This window comes from Canis lupus, chromosome 11 (assembly GCF_011100685.1).
Source record: "Canis lupus familiaris isolate Mischka breed German Shepherd chromosome 11, alternate assembly UU_Cfam_GSD_1.0, whole genome shotgun sequence".
In the NCBI taxonomy this organism is placed as follows: domain Eukaryota; kingdom Metazoa; phylum Chordata; class Mammalia; order Carnivora; family Canidae; genus Canis; species Canis lupus.
In genome coordinates this window covers 5,033,379-5,055,026 of record NC_049232.1, presented here as the reverse complement: position 1 = coordinate 5,055,026, position 21,648 = coordinate 5,033,379, and the positions used below count along the sequence as shown (strand labels likewise).

Genomic DNA, 21,648 nt, shown 5'->3' with positions numbered 1-21,648 from the left:
AGGGAGACAGAACGTAAAGACTGCTAACTCTGGGAAACGAACTAGGGGTGGTGGAAGGGGAGAAGGGCGGGGGGTGGGAGTGAATGGGTGACGGGCACTGGGTGTTATTCTGTATGTTAGTAAATTGAACACCAATAAAAAAAAAAAAAGAAAATATGATTTTTTTTAGATGGGCGTATCATTTTCCATTTTAGGGAAGAAGCATTATTTTTTTTCTCTAGCTGGCTAATGCCCCAGCTTAGGCCCTTTTCTCAGACTCAAGGCTCTTTCTCCAGACAAGACCCTATTATCAGTCAGTTAATTAGTAAGCAATTAGGACAACAAGTCACTGTTCTAGGCACATTGAAATAAAAGACAGGTCCTTGTTCTTGTTTGTATAGAGCACCTGGGACAAAGGAAGAGTGCTATTAGCCATTCTGTTAATGGTCAGAAAAAAACCTGACTACTTGAAATGATTCTGAGAGAAAGACAAAAGCGTGAGAAAGTGAAAGAGGTAGAGAAGAAGTCCTTGCATGTCAGGAGTTGGGTCTTTGGGGGCAATGTAAAGTGGTAGACAGAGTACTTTGATAAAGATTGTACAAATCTTTGTGAGACAAACCCCACTTCTTATTAAATTGTAAATTTTTAATGGAGTCCTACTTAGAATCTACTACTGGGACACACCTTCCCCGACTTCTACGCTGGAAAATTGATCAAGTGGAAAAAGCATCTGATTTGGTTTTCATCTTTAGAGGAGACTGGGTTTTCCAAAAATAATCATTGGCTATGTGATGCCATTTTTCACTGGCAAGCAGCTGAAATGGGTTTTTAACCTACTGTCTTTTCTATTTTTGGTTAAGAGCTCAGAAAAGCACAAATATATGCACAATCTGGGAAGTACTGCCAGGTTTAGGGGCCTTGGGACTTCAAGCATTGAGTTTGGAAGATGATTATCTTTTCATTAAAAGATTATAAATGTGATAACATGTTCCTTCTTTCTTTTAGCTTCCCTGAGACATTTGTTTGGTTGTCCCAGCATTTACTATGTCCTGCCTCACAGCATTTACCTGCAGCATTTTTCGGATTCTTTTCCATGAGTATTCTCAGCTCTTTGTTAGTGAGGTCATCTGAGCTTGCAGAACTACAGTACATTTGATGAAAGCATGCAAACCCCAAAATGCTTATTGGAATTTTCATGACTGGAGAAAGTAGACACAAAGGAAGGAAGAAATGTGGTAGAGCTGCAAGGAAGAGCCTGTGCACCCAACCTGGCTCCTCTCTTCTTCACAAATAGGTGGGCTACGCTCTGCCCCATCCTCCCTGGCAGTTAGACTTGGTCATGTCACAAAGTCCTCTTCAGTGGAATGAGAGCAGAAATGATGTGGATACTTCCAGGCATGGCCCACAGAACCACCTGTGACATTTGCTAGAACAGTCCTCCAACTAAGTAAAAATCTGCATCCCTGTCACAGCTCTCTGTTAATCGTAGGTTACACATCTGAAGTAGATAGGATGAGCCTACCTCTTCCTCCATATGTGTCTTTAGAGCACTTTCCAACTCCAAATAACCTTGATTTTAAAACTGAGCTCAGAATGCCATTTCAAAATGACTCAGTGATTAGAATTAAGGGTACTTTGGTTGAAATTGATAGATATTTGATTATATATATCTGTGCAGGGCAGGTCAGTGTTAGGGGTTAAGAGCTCAGGTGTTGGGATTACACTCTCCAGATGTAATTCTGCCTATTTCTGGCTGGGTGACCCTTGGGCAAATTCTTTTAACTTTTTGAATCTCAGTTTTTATAATAGTAAAATGGGAATAATAATCTCTCTCTCCTATGGTTAGTGTGAGGATAAGATAAAATAATATATCTAAAACATGTGAGAGTGTGCCTTCAACAAATGTACCCAATGCATGTGAGCTGTCATTGTTAATACTTGAAAATAAAACAGGCCAACAAAGCAGGAAGCCAACCTTTGAACACAAACCCTTCCCTGCATACTTACATTTAGTTTACTATTTGCAATAATCAGTGACTTCTTGTCTCCTTTCTGTCTGAAGCCAAGTCTCTTTTGGTTATGATCATTTGACTTAACTCTTTGTTTGCTGGTGCTGATGTGAACAGCCTGAAAGATGAAGGAGCAGTAGCAAATAACAAATGGGTTTCTAGACAGCAAAATACAGGCCAAAGGGAAACTGCTTAAAACTAATTGTAATTCTAGCCTCATTAGTGTCTATTAATGGCCAGGCTTCCTCTTTGTATAGTTTGAGGCTGGGAGGCACGGTTTATAGGAAGCCCATCTGCCTCCCTGGCTCTTGGCCCCATGTATTCCCTGCGGGGGGTATTCTGAAAAATGACCCAGTGAACATATTTCCGGGCTACGGGGATGCAGCTGTCATTAGCCTATCATTTTCAAGCCTCCTGGAAAAGGCAGGAGTTACTCTAAAGACCTAAAGATACACACGCTAGAAAGTCCCTCAGGATTTTGTGCAGTAGGGGATACAAGATTTGCATAACAATAGTTGAGATAAATTAGAAAAAAAATATATTTTACTGTGGAAGACCCACTTTTGTTGATGGACAGAATATTTGCAAGATAGAAGGCTGGCATCTGGGAGTCCCTTGTATTTTTCCTGCATTGTCTCCTATTAACTGAAAAGAGCCCTAAGTTCTATCCCTGCATCTGTCTCATCTGTATCCTTCCAGGGAGGAAGATTAGCAGAGAGAGTAAGAGTATGGCTTTCCTAACTTATCCCATCTGTGAATCTGGTCACATTAGCCAAGTCTTGAAGGCTTGGATTCCTTATCTCTAAAATGGGGGGATTGTTGTGACAGCTAAATGTACTGTGCATGGCAAGGGTTTACTCCAGTGCCTGACAGATAGTTAAGGGTTCAGCAAATGGTTGTCGGTTGTATGTACAGTGGGGTGTACTTTCAGAATCTGTGTATGCTACACATGTGACCTTTTACATCCAGGAAATTCCTTTTACCCTAGAGATGTGAGAGTGGATTCCAAATGTTCTCATCTACTTGTTTATGAGGAAGAAAATATTAATTGGGTTTTTTGGGAATGGTGCTTTATCATTGAAAGCAAAACAAAAATGCATTGAAACCCAGAATATCTCCTATCTCACAGGCTGTGTAAAAAATCTCATACCTGTGGAGCCTGGGTGGCTCAGTTGGTTAAGCATGGGACTCTTGGTTTTGGCTCAGGTCATGATCTCAGAGTCTTTGCATCAAGCCCAGCATCAGGCTCCATGGTTGGCTCGGAGTTGGCTTGGAATTCTCTCTCTGCCCTCCCCCTGCTCTTGGTCTTTCTCTCTCTCTCTCCAAATAAATAAAATCTTTTTAAAAAAGAAACTCTCAGGGATCCCTGGGTGGCGCAGCGGTTTGGCGCCTGCCTTTGGCCCAGGGCGCGATCCTGGAGACCCGGGATCGAATCCCACGTCAGGCTCCCGGTGCATGGAGCCTGCTTCTCCCTCTGCCTGTGTCTCTGCCTCTCTCTCTCTCTGTGTGACTATCATAAATAAATAAAAAATTAAAAAAAAAAAGAAAAAGAAAAAAGAAACTCTCATATCCAACAGAATACAAAGCAACAGATAGAATTGATTAATAAGTTATTATGAGGCTACTGCCTCGCAATGATTTTAATAGCTACGAAAATTGTATATATACTTTTATGACCCCCATACTTTATTCACTTAGTCTTTTGTTCATTCATTTTGCAAATGTCTAATTTAATTCTTAGTTGATATCAGGCATTAGAATAGATGCTGCAAATACCATGATGAATAAGGCAGACGTGTGCCTATATATATGACTTTAGGATTTGGATGGGAAATATAGGCAGATGCTGTGAATAAACTGAATTATTAAAAATAAATGTAAATTGTGATAAATAATACGAAAGAAACCAACAAGAATCTGACTGAAATAGGAAGTAATAGCAATAGAGGGGGGAGACAACTACATTATACTCAGGAAAGGGTGGAAGGAGCTAGACATCTAAAGAATGGAAGGGAAGGCCAGTCCAGAAGGGAGAAACACATGTGCAAACATAGGAGCTGAGGTTGGAGATAGGTTGGGCCAGATCATGCAGAGTCCTGCAGACATGACAAGGAGTTTACATTTTATCCCACAGAAGGGAAGCTGAGATTTGAGAAAACAACAACAAACAAACAAAAAACCCCCATGATATTATTTATATATTAAGCTTACTCTGGCCGTTGAGTGGAGAATATTCCCTCTGCTGAAATTACATCCCTCATTCTTATTTATTTTATTACTGGAAGTTTGTACCTGCTAATCCCCCTCACCTATCTTGTCCATCCCCCCATTACCCTCCCTTCTGGTAACCATCAGTTTGTCCTTTGTATCTATGAGTCTGTTTCTGTTTTGTTCTGTTTTTAGATTCCACATATAAGTGAAATCATATATTTGCCTTTCTCTAACTGATTTCACTTAGCATAATACCCTCTCGATCCATCTGTGTTGTGCTAAATGGCACAATCTCATTATTTTTTTATGGCTGAGTAGTAGTCCATTGTATATATACCACATTATGTTTAGTCATCTGTTGATGGACATTTAGGTTGCTTCTATATCTGGGGTATTGTAAATAATGCTATCATGAATATTGGGATGCATATGTCTTTTAAATAGTGTTTGCATTTTAGTAGCATAAATACCTAGAAGGGAAATTGCTGGATTGAATGGTAGTTCTATTTTTAGTTTTTTGAGGAACCACCATACTGTTTTCCACAGTAGCTGCACCAATTTACATTTGCATCCACAGTGCACAAGGATTCTCTTTTCTCCACATCCTCACCAACAGTTATTATTTCTTGTCTTTTTGATACTGGCCATCCTAACAGGTGTGAGGTGATATCTCATGGTTTTGATTTGCATTTCTCTGTTAGTGATGTTGAGCATCTTTTCATGTGTCTATTGGGCATCTGTATGTCTTCTTTGGAAAAATGTTTCTTTCTAAGTGTTCATTTGAATTAATCAATTTCAGATGAGACCTGTCTGTTGGAATAAGGCTCCAGAGAGCAAATATTCTTGTCTGTTTTCTTTACCACTATCTCCATGATGCCTGGTACATAACAGATTCTCAAGCAATATTGATTAAATAAATGAATGAGTGGTTGGGCTTAGTTGTCAACCTTCTCTGGTAATATTCAGTTGCTCATTTAAATGCACTGAAAAAGTAGAAGGTGAGAATCACAGAAGACTGGTGTTTTCCTAGGGAAATGATGACAGACAGCTGCCAGAGAGTTGAGGGCTTTAGCAAGAAAATGATTATAATGATGGGCCGCAGAATCAAAGATAACTAAGAACAAAAGGAAAGCTAATGGATAGTTAGCTAATGGATAATAAGGAAATGATTTTGAGGTCATTAAGAGGTCAGAAAATTTGACACTAGTGGTTGTTGAGAAAATCTGGAAGAACAGGGTCATGATAAGAGAGTGGAAGCTTTGAAATTGGGGTTTTGGAAGAAGGTCAGATGCCGGTGATGGCCTCGTTCAGGATGTAACCATGTTGGGAGTCCAGGTAAAGCAGAAGAAAGGGTTACTGATAATGTGGTAGTCAAAGAGCTGACTTTCTTTATTTTGTCTTCAGTATCATTTAATACATTATGCTTATGACCCTAGCCATGTGGAAAAGCAGATAAACTTTAAGATGAATTCATGATAATGTAAATATAAGTTTTCTACTCTCTAACTCCAAGAAACAGATATAACCAAGCATGATTATCATGGATGTAAGGATATTGACATGGTCATTCGGGGAGTCAGAATATATATACTATGTAGAGACTTGATCAACAGTCACACATAATTGAGTCATTTGGAATATAAGATGGCTAGAGGAAAGGCTTGATTTGGCATAGGTACATATTTAAGCCTACTGAATGGGGATTGGTGAATTGCAATTGTTGAAAATCTGAATATAGTATCATTTCGCCAAATATGAAGTAATGTTATGAGGTCTCCATTACTCTAGGGTGGATTGTCATAACTAAATTCTTGGTTTTTTAATCTGACACATTAAGGATTGATGGAGGAGGTGATGAGAGAATGACTAGAGAAGTTTGTAGATTAAAGAATAGAGGGGTCTATGCCCTGCTTCCCTTTTCATTGCTAAGGGAAGGTGCAAGCTGTCCCATATTATCAGAACGTGGAAGAACAGGATTAGGCATCCATCCACACTGGATACCTGAGGCAGAAGTCTGGATGAGGCACCCTGGATGGGGTGTGGGAACAGCAAGATGTCATTTTTCTTTTTTTAAATATATTTTTTAAAGATTTATTTATTTATTCATGATAGATGTAGAGAGAGAAAGAGAGAGGCACAGGCACAGGAGGAGAAAGAAGCAGGCTCCATGCCGGGAGCTCGACGTGGGACTCAATCCCAGGATTCCAGGATCACGCCCTGGGCCAAAGGCAGGTGCCAAACCACTAAGCCACCCAGGGATCCCCAAGATGTCATTTTTCCATGTGGCTTCCAGTAGCATGGACAATGTGAAAAAAAGCCAGTACATCTGGAGGGGCCTCATGACTGGTGGGGAGGGGTGTATGAACCTGTCAGTAGATGGCCCATGGACCAGAGAACTAGAGGGATGTAGATACCTAAATAATTTACAACCTGAAGGATGCCAGCATTATGATGGTCAGGTTGACAAGTCCTACCTCATACTGGAAACTCTCAGGAGACCAGCAAGGGGAAGAAACCTTCAATTGGCAGAGAAAACTCTGACTCAAGGTGACTTTTTTCATCATCAAATTAAATGGACCTTGAAATAGAGATTAAGGTGACATAATGAAAAGTTAATTCACACTTCCTCCACACTTACATATGCAATCCATTTGCATATGCGGATTGAAAAATTTGTACACATTCCATAAAAGATACTATTTATTTTAGTTATGATATTGGTATGGCTGCTAGCAAAGATCCAAATCACAATAACTTAAAGAAGATATAGAGGGACCTGGGTGGCTCAGACTGTAGAACATGCCACTCTTGATCTTGGGGTTGTAGGTTCAAGTCCCACATTAGGTGTAGAGATTACTTAAAAATAAAATCTTTAAAAATAGAAAGAAGATATAAATATACTTTTCTCTTACATAACAGTCTGAACATAAAACAGTACAAGACCAATATGGTGGCTTCATAATACTGGGGGTTCTATCTTGTTGCTCTGCCATCCTCAGGGAACTCTTTCCATCATACAGTCTAAAACAGATGCTATGGTTCTTGTCACCACAGCCATATTTTGGCCAATGGGATGGCTAGTAATGTGGAGAGCACAACTTGTAAGTTGCAAGTATCACTTTCTCTCTCATCCCGTGGACCATGTAACACAGCCACATGGCATAATGGCAGCAAGAGAGCCTGAGAAATATACACTTGAGCTGGTCTGCCATATGTCAAGCTACAATTTTGGGGGAGTTATTACCTAAACGAAAAAAAAGAGAGGACATACTTTGGAAGACAGTTAGCTGTATCTGGCACTCAATGCACTTGGTGCCTTTGGGAACTGAATGAAGTATTGAAAAAGAAGCAGCATGGAGAGCACGAAGTGTTCCTGCATTGAACAGCTCCTCCTTTGGGAATGAGAGCTCAATTTCTCCTACTGATCCATGGGTGGGCCCTCCACCCCCTGGGCCATTTAACTTCTGACTTCCCGAATGAGCTCATGTCTGGTCCTATCTTAATGGCTTCTTCACTTTAGTGCTAAGTGCTAGAAGCACAACAGGAGCTGCTCTTGAGTTTCTGTGCTAAGTTAGTTTTTGTTAGCTCTGGATAATGGATCTGATTTATTCATATTATTATTGTTAATAATACAATAAAAATAATATATATATATCAACAGTCATATACGTTCGTACATCTATTTGGCCAGTCATTTACCTGTATGATCATTATCTGTTTACAACTCTGCTTCCCTTACTGGAGTGTGAATTGCACAAAGCAGTGATATTGTCCTATTCTTAGTGAATGGAAGTTTTGGAATCCAACAAGCATTTATTTAATGAATGAACAGATGGGTAAGTCAATGAGGACATTAGAATCAGAGGAAGTAATAAGCTCTGTGGTCCTGGGCTGTGTGTTAACCTCCTCGGGTCTCGCTTTATTGCACCTGTGAGTTGAGAGTGTGGGCAGAGCAGAGGGAATAAAGAGAGTTGGGAGCGGTATTGGGTATCTCTGAGAAGGGACTTTTTTCCTGGTGAAGAGTAAGAGAGTATGTGATCCAAAGACAGAGGAGACATGTCCTTTCATACTGAGTGATCAAGAAAGACAAGTCAGAAGATCCAGCTCCCCTCATTGTGTGGCAGAGCAGAATAGATGTGTGGACATACTCTGTCCAGACAGAGGTCCTAACACAGCTATCATGTTTCTTATGAGATTGAGAGGGGAGATCATCTAAATATCTCCCACATACCTGCTGGGAGGGTCAGAGGAATAGCTGAAAGACACCCCAGGTCCTGGGGAAGCCTCTTATGAGGTGGGGGATGCATCTGAGGGAGGTTGCAACTAAGCAGGGATCATACAGGATGCACATGACTCTGCAGACGTCACTGCGGGATGGCATCAATCAGTGACTGAAGGAAACTAGGATGCCATATTAGATGTCAGTGTAGCTAGATGAGATCATGACCCAAGGCCATTTCCCATGCTCTGATGCTAAGTATTGCCGTCTGTGCCCCTTCTTTGTCCTTGGAGCTATATTGCAACCCTAGAGATAAGGGTTGAGACAAGAAAACCCTGACTTTACCCAGAAGCATCTGACTGAAGTTTCTACAAAAAGAAGAAATGTAAAGTTTGAGATAGAAAGTAAGGTCATATATAGAAGACAACGTTGAATTTTGGCATACTTGAGTTTTGTGGATTGAGATTCTGTACCTCCTACATATGTGAAATGTTAATGCAGCCAGGATCACTGAGCACTAACTGATGACAGAGAGTCCAGGTGGTGACTTTAGAAATGCAGGGGCGCGAGTGGGGGATTTATCCTGGCTGTGGTTCTCTAAGCATAGATTTTGGGTTTCATTTCAGGATCCTGCTGATGTCCCTTCAGCCAACCAGTAATCAGGATTTTATGTTTCTTTCTTGTTCTCATTTATAATGTCCATAATTTACATATATTTGCATTTTAATTTTTCTAACGGAAAGAATTGAATAAATATGCCATCTCTGCATACCGCTGGAGCAAAATGCATCAAACTCCAGTGGTAAGAATAAAGATCACCATTGACGTATTCCTAACTTTAGCCCCAGCTGATTTCCTAAGCTACAGGTGTACTTGCCTTTTTGACACTTGGATCAAGTAATTTTATTCTATTTTCATTTTTCCTTCGGTTGCTGAAAGATTCTAGATGAGCAGCCCAGGCCAAGTCCTTCATTTTACAGATGAGAAATGGGGTTGCATAAGTGACTTATCCTAGACCACTAGTAACGATTAGTTAGAGACAGAGGTAGTTTGAGAACCTAGATCCCACGATTGCTGTGCATTTCTCTTGTGTCCTTATCTCACCTGTTGTTCTAATTCTGGAGGATGCTTCCTATCTTATTGAAGCTAGCTTTCATGGCACATCTCTGATAAAAGCAATGAGGACTTGTTTTCTCATTGTTGTAGTTAAAAATGTAACAGTTAAAAATTTTGATGATTGGAAAGTACAAGTGCAGCCGATGGTGGTTGGGGTATATTGAAGGTGAGGAAAGGAGAGAATGGCTAAGGAGATATCTTCATCCTCAGAGCGAGAATCAAAGGCTACTGTCTAAAGTTAACAGAATAGAAAATAAGGTTTAAATGAAATATGCAAGATAAGGATTAATAATTACCAAAAGAATCTATTAGTTATCTATCTAATATTTGTCTCTATAGGTCTATGTCTGAATCTATACCTTGCAAGCTATTTAGGTAAGTAGGAGAAACATAAATATTTTCTGAGTTGAGTAGTTATATAGGTTAATGAAGCTGATAAATCAAAGAAGAGAGGTATAGCCTATTGTCTAGAGTTACAGAAGTAACAACTATGGGCGGTAGAACTAAAAACAGGAATACTTAAGAGGTTCCCTGGGTCAGGATGGGAAAGTTGCTCTTGGGTTTGGCTTTTCAGCACAAATCTTCCATATTACTTTGTAGGTTTCTCATCAACATGTATGGTGTTGATAAAAGGGTATACATTTTGTATTTTGATTGGTACAGTACAGATTTCCTCTGCTCCCTCCTATGAAAACTTCTGTAAACCGAGATGGTGTAAAATGAAGGAACAGTTACATTTCAGTTTATGCAGAAAAACTTTGAGCATTCCCAGGTTCAAAAAATAATGTCTTAGGCATTTCTGATACCTTCGGATATCCTAGTAATGGATGCAGTAATTGGGACAAAGCACAGTTCAAAACTATGGTTGTTTGACACAGAGTGCAGCTCCCAGGCAAGGCACTTGAGGATGCCATTCTTGCTGCTCTGGGTGGGCACTGCCTCTCTAAGGCCTGCTACAAACTAAAGCTGAATGCTGTCTTTCCTTTTCTCCTTTTTTCATCAACGGTGAAAATCCTCCTCACGTTTCTCCAATGCAGGTCTTTTGTAAAAATGATGAGACATAATGTGAACTTTTGAAAAGCCAGGAAAACTTGTATACCCTTCAAAAAGGCTGGACCGTTTACATTTTTGTCAGTGGAGGAGAGGAATACTCTTTCACCTACATAGTTCCCAAAAGTGTACACCGGTTTCTTGATATTCATTGCCTCTTGGAATTGCACACTTATTTTTTGTAAGAAGAAAGAGGTGATGTGTCTACTTCTCAGCAAATCACTGGCTGGTGGAAAAGCTCTCAGTGATTGACAGACGCAAAACAGTGTTAATCCCTGTGTTGGGGCTGAGGTCACCTCTCCTCTAAGTACTGTGGTAGAGAGATGGGTAACTGAACAAAAGCAGGGTTCTTTTATGAAGGGAGAAAGGAAAAATGGATATTGGGAAGGCTAGCAACAATCTGCTATATTTAATAACACATTTAGCTTTAGAACCTAAATCAGATAGCAGTATCACCTTTCTTTTGGTTTTTGCTAGTGTATCTTTTTCTTCTCTTTACTCTCAACATGGCTATATCACTTTACTTTAGTTGTCTCCCTTGTAGGCAGGATATGGCTGTATTCTGGTTCTGTTTCATTGTTTCCCCTTATTCTGAAAGTCCTTTACTTTTAGTTAGTATGATTGCTACCTTTACACTTACTAGGATTATTGATCTAATTGGATTTATTTCTGCCATATGATTTCTCTGCTTTCTGTTTATTGTGGGTTGTTTTTACTTTTTATTTAAAGAAACTTAAACATATATAAAAGTAAATAAATACTATGATAAATCCCTATTTTTTTCCCGCATAGATGTGACAATGATCAATGTTGCCAAATATACTTTACTTAACCTGTCTCTCTTGTTTTGGGCAGAAGGATTTTATTTTTATTTATCTACTTAAAGGGTCAGAGTTACACAGGTATTTCCTTTCCCTTTCCCTTTCTCCTTTCCTTTCCTTTCCTTTCCTTTCCTTTCCTTTCCTTTCCTTTCCTTTCCTTTCCTTTCCTTTCCTTTCCTTTCCTTTCCTTTCCTTTCCTTTCCTTTCTTTCCTTTCCTTCTTTCATTATTTATTTAAGCCATTAAAAAAATAATCTCCATCCCCAATGGACCTCAAACTTAGAACCCTGAGATCAGAGTCAGATGCTCTACTGACTGAGCCAGCCAGGCACCCCTGGCTGAAGGATTTTAAAGCAAATCACAGATATCGTGACATTTCTCCTTAAATGTGAATGAATGAGTTTTCTTTTTTTCTCTACTTACTGAAATTACATTCACATTCTAATTGTTTTAAACACACATAGTTAGTCAGTATAGCCACTGTTCCAAACAAGGCACAGACTTTAGAACTGACTTTGCCTCTTACTCTTTCTATTGTCTAGTAGTTGCGTTCCATCCTGGTGTACTAGTTAGGCTAGGCTCAGCTGTACTATGATAAATCCTGAAATCTCAGTCACTTAACATAAAGGTGTTTTCTTGCCTATATCCCAGGCTCATGGCAATTGAGAAACTCAATTCAAGCAGGACATCGGTGAACCAGCCTGCTTCTACCTTGTAGTTATAGCATATAAATATGTGGTTTCTGAAGTTTCTGGGGAAGGGAAGAAAGAGCTAGAGGATTTGGGGAGTTGATTTTTAAGGGCCAGGACCTTAGAATCCACTCACTTTCCATTTCATTGGCCTAACCCAGCCACACAGACTCCAGATTGAGATGATGGCTGGGAAATGCAGTCTTACTGTATTTTTAGAAAAAGGTCTATATAGCATATCAACTCTTATTTAAAATTAACTTTTTTTTAACTGCTTGAGAAAAAGATTAAAATTATTTTTCCTTTTGGCTGGATCCCCCATTCTATATCTAGTATTAGTGAGGAAGCTTTTGGCTGCTAGCATGAGAAAATCCTGACTCACCATGATTAATTGATAGGGAAATTTATTATCTCCTGTGTTTACTTCAGGTGTGATACAAAGCAGCTGCTCAGTAATGTTATCAAGGACCCTGGCTCTTCTGACTCTCCATTTTACTACTGTTAGTGTTGGCTGAATTCTTTTTTTTAAAAAATATTTTATTTATTTATTCATGAGGGACAGAGAGAGAGAGAGAGGCAGAGACACAGGCAGAGAGAGAAGCAGGCTCCATGCAGGGAGCCTGACATGGGACTTGATCCCAGGTCTCCAGGATCACGCCCTGCGCTGAAGGCGGCGCTAAACCACTGAGCCACTGGGGCTGCCCTGTTGGCTGAATTCTAAAACTGGTTATGACATTACCTCAGGGTGGCCTTCAACATAACTGTAGTTCTCTACTTGCCTTTCCATGTTTATCTACCACCCCTGGACCAGTGACTGTGGCCAAGGAAATACCATTTTCCTCTTTGGCTTAGACTAATTGAGAGCTCAGTTTGTGTATAATGGGATACATGATGATTGGTCTCAGTGTTGGGTGCCTAAGCCCTTCAACTGTCCCTTTAGATACAGGATGGGAGTGGCTAGTTGTTTAAAATTGAGGTTCTGTTATTAAGGACAATGAGTGTCAGGTTGGCAACTGCAGTGTCCACTAACACTTTGTTGTAGCAATGAAAGAGGAAAGCAGGATCTACCTATGAATTAAATGGAGGGGCCTAATATTATCTTGCTACCAAGGCCATTTCCTGCAAGTAGTAGTACATCATTCTGATAGTTCCCATGGCAACATGAATTCAGATGAGTCATCACTACTGGTACTTGTTGATAGCAGAGGAAGAACATAATGACGTTTATGTTATTAGTTTGTTAGCGAATATCTTAAGTCTCTGATCTTAATTTGAGAACCTAGAGTAGATTACATAACAGGTAATGATACTACATAAAGGAGAGCATTTAAGCCAGTGCCTGTTTGATGTTGGGAATGTGAAGCAGCTTTGGAACTTACAGAATAATGAGGGAGCTGTGGCAAGACATCTGGTTGGATAGGCCTGGAGATTAGGGTGAAAATTTTAGAAAGTCACTTGAGATGGTATAAAAATTGAGTAAACATATTATATATTAATTGCATGAGGAGAAAAATACACCAGAAAAAGAAGTGCAGTGTTTACTGGATACCTGAACTGCAATGTACATATAGTTGTGGGCATCCCTTCCCCCAAATTAGAGAAAGTGTTAGACTCATAATGAGTATGAAGCAGCTGTTCCATCAAGCTGTTTTCCAAATGGGCTTTCACCATTATTGTTGTTGTTAGAGAGGGAAGTGATTTGAGTGTGAATGTGAAAATGAATTAATGTTGCCTGTCAGGAAACAAAACCAGTGCCAAGAGATCAGCTTATGCATAGCTGAAAGATTGAAAAAGAAAACTCTGGGAAATCAGATCTCAAATTCACTCTCGTCTTAGAACAAAGTCAATTTTCCACTCCAGAGACGGAAACAGCTTCAGAAAAGGCACTTTTGGTCACCAGATCCAGGCAAATTTGGAGACTAGTGGCAATACTGGCACTAAAATAATCTCATTCCCAGCCTCAACACCAAATGAAAATATTGCTTCTTTGACCATATGATTGCCAGATGACCATAGGATTGCTAGATTTCACAAATAAAAATATAGGACATCTAGCTAAATTTCAGATCAACAACATATTTTTTTGGGGATAAGTATGTCCTAAATATTACATAAATAATAGATGAAAAAATTATTAATTGTTTCTCTGAAGTTGAAATTTAAGTGGGTGCTGTATGGCAACCCTAATCTGGGATAGGGTTGCCCAGACCATTATGTTATGGTTGGCTTTTGAACTCTTCCCTAAAGTGCCAACATCAGACTCTTACTAATCCTTCATGGAAGATTATATTATATATCCCATCCTATTTGTCCTCTGACAACGTAACATGAACACTCCATTTAGAGGCAGGGCCTGGGTGGGCTTTGTAACTGCCTTGAGTGAAAGAATATGATAGAGTGATACCCCGTGACTACTGAGGCTGGATTACTAATGATAGAACAACTTCCAGTAGGCTCTCTTTTCCTCACAACATGCACTATAGGAGTCCTGAACTGACTTGCAAGAAGTCTGGCTACCCTGAAGTCATTAGAATTGGAGAACCACATGGCAAAGCCACACAAGAAGTGAGGATGCCTGAGATGCCCAAGTATTCCAGCCTCTAGCTATTCATATATAATTCATGTATTCTCTATTTAGATAGTCACAGCTTTGAAATGACCTTAGTTTTAAGTACTGTTTGACTCTAACCTCATGAAAGACTAAACTGAATTTGCCCAGCCAAGTCACTCCCACCTACATTGCCAACCCATAGAGATGTTAGAGTTAATAAATGACTATTGTTTTAATCTACCATGTTTTGAATTGATGAATTACACAGCCACATATGGCTAGTTAGGTACTGATTTGGGGGAAGATGAATAACTCTATTTTTTAGGTTAACATATTATCTAATAGTCTTTAAGTAGTTTTTTAAAAAAGAGATATGGACACAGTGAATATGCCCAAATCTTTGTCATGTTTTGAAGGCTTTACTCTTGTGTCTTGAGTTTCTTTAAAAAAAATCTAAACAAGTGGAGGTAGTACTATAGGAAAATTGAATTGTCCATAAGAAAAAAACAAAGAAAACTCTGTCCCAGTATGTTCCACTAAAATGGAATGAGAACTGATATAGGAGATCTAAGTTGTCTTTGCTTTGACAGTATATAGCTCTTGGATTTTGAGCAAATTACTTATTCTCTAAAACTCACTTCTTATATCTGTAAAATGAGGTATTATCATAGGTAAAGGATGGTGAGTATGCAGCATGCAAGCTACCATTTTCCCTAGCTGGCATCACTAATGAATTGTAGCACTCTTTCCACAGGAAATGACCTTAGAGTACTTCTCAAAGCAGAACTCCCAGCAGTCAGGAGCAATCAATCATAGTTGGCCATAATGACAGAATCAGTTTTTGTCTTTGCAGACCTTGAACATGTCTACTGTTACTTCCAGTGTTAAAATTTAATAGCTCTATAATCTAAGTGATTTACCCAAGTTCTTAAGGAGTTGTTAAAATGCTTGTGGAAGTCATGTTGTTAGAAATATTCGAAGATTCATGGAACAATGTTAATTGACTGTGCACTGGGAGCAACCTAGCCATATATGTACTGTGATAGAGTGATGAAAAAGAGTTTCTTAAAGGGAGAAAAGGATATACACAAGAAACTCCAAATGAGACAGTTTTACCATCTGATTCAAATTAGACCAATTTTGCTCAGATTATCAGCTGAGACCACTTAACTGTGGTCTTGAGGACAATCTATGAAAAGAGGTAGTGGTGTGTCATGAGGTACATGGTTCACATTTGATCTAAGTGTATCTAAAGGATTCAGCTGTATAGCAGCTCCACCTACAACTCCAATTCTGAAAAAAAAAAGTCAACCTTCAATTTCTCCCAGATTCCTATGCTTGAGCTTATTCCCAGCAATCTGTACCCCTATGTAGTACTGTGGACAGCTCCTGTTTTGTATGGTTTCCTTACATGGTTCTCTGCTGTTATTTTAGACCTTCTTTCATCTGTATTATCTCCAGCTAATTTCTCCACCTTAGGCTTGGAAATATTCCTTAAAGGCCATCAACAACGCTTTTTTTTTTTTTTCCCCACACATCCTCTTGTTTGATCATTAAACATTTGTTATCTTTCCCTATCCTGGATCAAATTTTCAAGAGTCTTCTCCAAGCATGTAGTTACAATTTCTTTTCTAAATTAAATGAGGTTTCAATTTTTGTTTGTATATAACAAGCTTACAACCATTACACATAATTTTAAGTTTTCATATTCAGGTGCAAAATCTCAATATAAGTTTTTGAACCCTTGAACTATGTAGCATAAGATCCCATTTTAATATCCTACACATTGCTGTGTTAAATACTGATCTCTTCACATAGCTCATTCTACATCTGAACCAAATAACAAAGTAACTGATCTTGCAAAGCAGAAGAGAGAGGATCATTTTCAGCTGAAAGAATTAAGAAGGAACTCTGTATGAATGAGCATCCATCCTTGACCTTGAAGGACAAAGAGAAATCAGAAGGCAGCATAGAATGGGGTAAGTTTGGGGAGGGGCTTTCCAGATTTAGGAAAAAAGCAGGAACAAGGCACAAATACAGAGAGACATGAGAGTGAAATATATTTTTGCCTGCAAGTGTAGTAGTTGTTAAAGTACAAGAGAGATGGAGGAAAGACTATATGATAGAAGCCCTTGGTATCTGTGGATTGGTTGATTAAATAATTGAAGGCTACTCCTCTTTCACTTGCTTTCTTGGAGTAGGTGATATATTTGCAGGTGGTTATTTGGTAGTGTTTTATTTTTGAGAATTAAAGTTTGGAAAGGATGGCTCCTTGTCTTAGTCTTCAGCCTCTTCTGTGGGAGAGAAATGTGGCAAAGGCAGATATTCAAAGTGGTGAAGATTCACTGTACATTTAAATGACCATTTTAACAATCTGCTTGGAATTCTTCCTTTTCCCACTATAGAGATTCCCTAATCCTCTAACAGTCGATCCTTCTAGCATACACTTAAACACAAATATATATATTGGGCTTCCTAGGTGCCACCAGAGAAATTACAAACATTTCTTCCACAGACTGCTTTGTCTAGTGACCATTATTTATTTATTCATCCATTTGGGAAGAGTTTGTTGAGTATCTATTAGGTATGAGGCTCTATAGTTGATATTGGATATGGATTGATGTACGACACGGACTATCCTTTGCCTTTAGGGGAATGAGCTCCTGAGATCCACAGGTTAGGCGTAAACCATCAGAAGAAATTGACATCCAACAGTACACATTATGACAAATGCCAAGAAGGAAACTGACTGTAAGTATACAGGAGGACAAGATGGAGAGATTGGATCATGTTGACATATTCTAGTCAACCCCAACCTCAGTCTTTAAAATAATAGAGAAACCTGTTAGGTCAATGTATTACATAGACAACTGGTGGAACAAACCCCAAACTCTCAGTGATTCCGCATCATAAAATTTTATTTATTTTTTATATAAAATTCAAAATGGGTGTTTGTGATTAACTAGTGGCTCTCCTCCAGGAGGTGATTTAGCAGTATGATTCCTTCTATCTTATGGTTTCAACATGTGGCTTCCAAGTCCACTGTGTTCATCAGCTCAAGCCTTAAGAGAAAAGAATCTGATGGTTCAAGGAGGAAGACTTTTATGGTCAAGACTTGAATGTGAACATTTTACTTCTTCCCTCATTTTTTTTGCCATATCTATTTGCAGGTGAGGCTTTGAAATGTTTTCTATCTGTATGTGTAGAAAGAACAGGAAGCAGTTTTACTGAACAGCATGTATATGTGTGCGTGTGTGTGTGTGTGTGTTTGTGTGTGAAACATTATCAAACAGACCATGTGTTAGGTCATAAAGAAATCTAAAGCAACATAAAAAAGAGAAAATCACACAAGGCACATTCACTGTAAAACACAATCCAGGGAGTTATTCTGAACAAAAGTTAGTTTGTACTCCTAAAAATGTTTACATAAACACGCTTGTAAGCAATGGCTTGGTGAGATTATAAAAACCAAAGTGATAAAGTTTTTACAAATGAACCACACTAAGAACAGTACATAAAAAAATCCGTGCTTTGGGTTATAGCTGAAGTGCTAGGTAGAGGAGGATGTGTGGCTTTAGATGCATATGAAAAAGAAATTAATCAAACTGAGTGTTCAATATAAGAACTTAGACAAAGAATAAAACAGGAAGAATTAGATGGAAGAACTAATAAAGACATGAGCAAAATAGGAAACAAACACAAACCCACTGGAGTAGATCAGTAACAGCAAAAACTTAAAAACAAAAGACATACAAAATAAGTCGGCAGATTTATCTAGAAAATAAAGAGGAGACACATGTAACATTAAGAATGTGAAGGAAAACATAACTGTATGTATGTATGTATGTAACAAAATTTTAAAAATAAAAATGTAACAAAACATAACTATGTATGTATGTAACAAAATTTTAAAAATAAAAATCATAAAAATATTCTAAAAATATTATGAGAAATTTGAACAGTAAGTGAATTAGAAAAGAATAGAATTTAGGAAACTATAAGAAGTTAAAATTGGATAAAGAAATACAAAAACCTGAATAATCTAAAACCATCAAAAAAATTAAAATTTGCAGTATCTTCTTGAGCCTGCAATTTTGAGTAGAGTCTTCCAAAACTTCAAGGGGAAGAGAGTCCTTATGTTTTAGAACAAAGAAAAAACATGGTATGAAATTCAACTTATTTCAGGAACATACTTCCCTGATCCCAAAACTGGACAAAGATATTAGACCTGTAAGATAAGTGTAGGCAATCTTATTTATGGACAGGGTACAAAAATCTGAAATGAAATATATACATATATAATTTAGGAGTGAATTCAAAGACCAATAGATCATCATCAAATAATTACAGTGATGGAAGAAGGGCCAACTTTTAAAAATCCATTAATGTAATAACTGCATTAAAGAACTTAGAAGAAAGCATCAGTTGATTGTCTTATTTTATCATGTCAATGTGAAAAGCAGTTGGTAAAAGTAAATACTCATTTTAAGGAAAAATCCTAATAAACTAGGATTAAATAAATCTTTTAAAGTTGATGCAGGCATCAACATCAAACATTATTCATGGGTTAGAAGAAGAGTTATGGCAGTGGCTTCAATCTATATCTCCATATCCTTCAAAAAACAACATGGAACAACAGGAATATACAAGATCATACCTGCAGCTTAAGTAAAGGGCAGAATATATCAAACTTTAAATTACTTGTTTATAAAAAATGAAAAAGAACTTAATCCCATTGAGTGAGAGTTCATGCTTCTGGTGTGTTTGTGGCACATAAAGGCAGCCCAAAGAAAAACTATGAGGATGAAAGAAGAGAGCCAGGGGTGGACTTGATATTGCCTCACAACAATGACCAGAAAGATAAAGTTCACTTGAAACATAAACAAGAAGAAAGTGTCCAGTTAGATCAGAGCACTGACTACATGGAAGAGTCTTAAAAATGTGCATGTTATGAGATTGCAGTCTTAAAAATATGCATGATATGAGGTTGCATAGTTTCTTGGTGAAGAAGCCAAAAGGAAAGGGAAAGATAACACTTAATAATTGGGTGGTAAAGGAGAAGAAAAGGGAAAAATTTAGAGTTATTGAAGAGAAAAAAGAAGGAAAAAAACACCTGTGACCATAATTCCTTCTTCAAAAACAAAATAAAACAGAACATACAAAACCAAACAATAACAGACATAGTACTAGGAAGTAAGGAGTTCCTGAAAAAAATGAAAGGATGGAGACATATTAAAGAGACACAACCGTCAATTTGGAAGACTGATCTATGGTCAAAGCTGAAGTATTTTGAGCAACAAAATAAATGGTACTGTATTAGATTATAAACAAAATAAACTATAGATGAGTCCATATTGATATAAATAAATGATCCAAGGAAAACATTATTAGGGGCAAGGGACAACTTTCTCTATAGAAGAATTCCACAAAATATATCTCAACTCTCCCCTTTCCAGGAGGTAGAGCTTAGATCTCACCATTGAACTGTGAGCTGGATTCTGTGACTTGCTTCCAAAGAATAGTGTATGGAAAAGGAAAGGCAGAAACTCTACAGTGGAGAAATAACAGTGAACATTACCTTAGGCAAGTGATAAAATTTCACATCACCAATAATATCGTGAGGATATCCTATACCTCATGATATGATGAGAAAGTCACTTCAACTTTGTGGTATTCTTTCCGAGTCCTGTCTTGATTCTTTCCAAACCTAAACCTAGGCTAATCTGAGAAAAACACTGGAAAACCCAAACTTAGGGACAATCTATAGTTTATCTAACCAGTACACTGGGGGGTGGGGGGGTGCAGAGGGAGAGAGTGTCTTATACAGATTCTGTGCTGAGTGCAGAGCCCAGTGTAGGCCTCAATCTCATGACCCCTGAAATCATGACTTGAGTTGAAAACGAGCCAGATGCTTAATTGACTGTGTCACCCAGGCACTCCACGTCTGACCAGTACTTTTAAAAATGGTCAAGGTCATGAAGAATTAGACAAGATTGAGAAAATGCACAGACCACAGGGAACACAACTAGATGGCATGTGGTAACCTGAAATGGATCTTGGAACAGAAAAACACATAATGGAAAAGCTGATGAAACCCAAATAACATCTAGTGTTCAGTTAAAAGTGAAATATTTGTGTTGTTTTCTTAGTTTTTATATTTAACACAAGAGGAAGTTAGCTGAGAAGTATACAAAAGCTCACCATGATCTTTGCTATCCTTGCAAACCTAAAATTATTCTAAAATAAAAAGAATATGTAAACAAACAAAAACATCCAAGTCAACCCAATAGACAAACTGGACTTTACTCACTGATAGAGGATAGTGTCTTTGAATTAGGTATCTAGAAAACCACCTCAAGTTCACAAAATGAATAGGAAAAAAAAAACAATAAATACTATTATACTATTACTATATAAAAAATGGGAATAATTCTACCTCAGCTAATGAATATTTTTCCATCCAAAGAAACAAACACAGCAACCAAGAAGTGTAAGAAAACGGTCAGGCAACTACCCCAAGCTGATGAAATATACTGAAATAAGCATTTGGGGATATGATAGTCAATCTTGAATCAGAAATACAAAAATTAAAAACAGAAATAGACTGAACTACATAAAGAAATGAAGAGAGTTGATTAAACTTACAAAAGAAATAAAAGAAAAAAGACCAAATCATCTCACAAATAAAGACTAAATTACAAGTTGCCCAAAGGAGAATAGACTCAAAAGGAAATTTAATGATGAACATTCAAGAAAGATGGAAAACAACCAAGAGAATAAAAATAGGACAAAGATAAAAGTGAAAAGGGTTCAAGAGGAAGTGGTTGAAATGGAAGACAGAAGAAATGGAACAAATGTTTGATTAAAGCCCTTGAAGAATAAACAGAACAATAGAACTAATATTTAAAAACTACAATTCAGGAAAACAGTTTCAGAAATAAAAGAAGATCCATATTTACATATTAAAGGAGTCCACTGGAAACATATGGAAATTAATCCAGAAA

General features: G+C 38.0%; 1 long non-coding RNA gene across 1 annotated transcript; it reads left to right on the top strand.

Moving 5' to 3' along the window:
* Positions 1-13,270: 13,270 nt before the first annotated feature.
* Positions 13,271-17,395, top strand: LOC119874019. Its single transcript, XR_005366340.1, has 3 exons — positions 13,271-13,393; positions 16,463-16,623; positions 17,296-17,395. It is a non-coding gene; the product is annotated as an uncharacterized LOC119874019 (long non-coding RNA).
* The last annotated feature ends 4,253 nt before the right edge of the window (positions 17,396-21,648 follow it).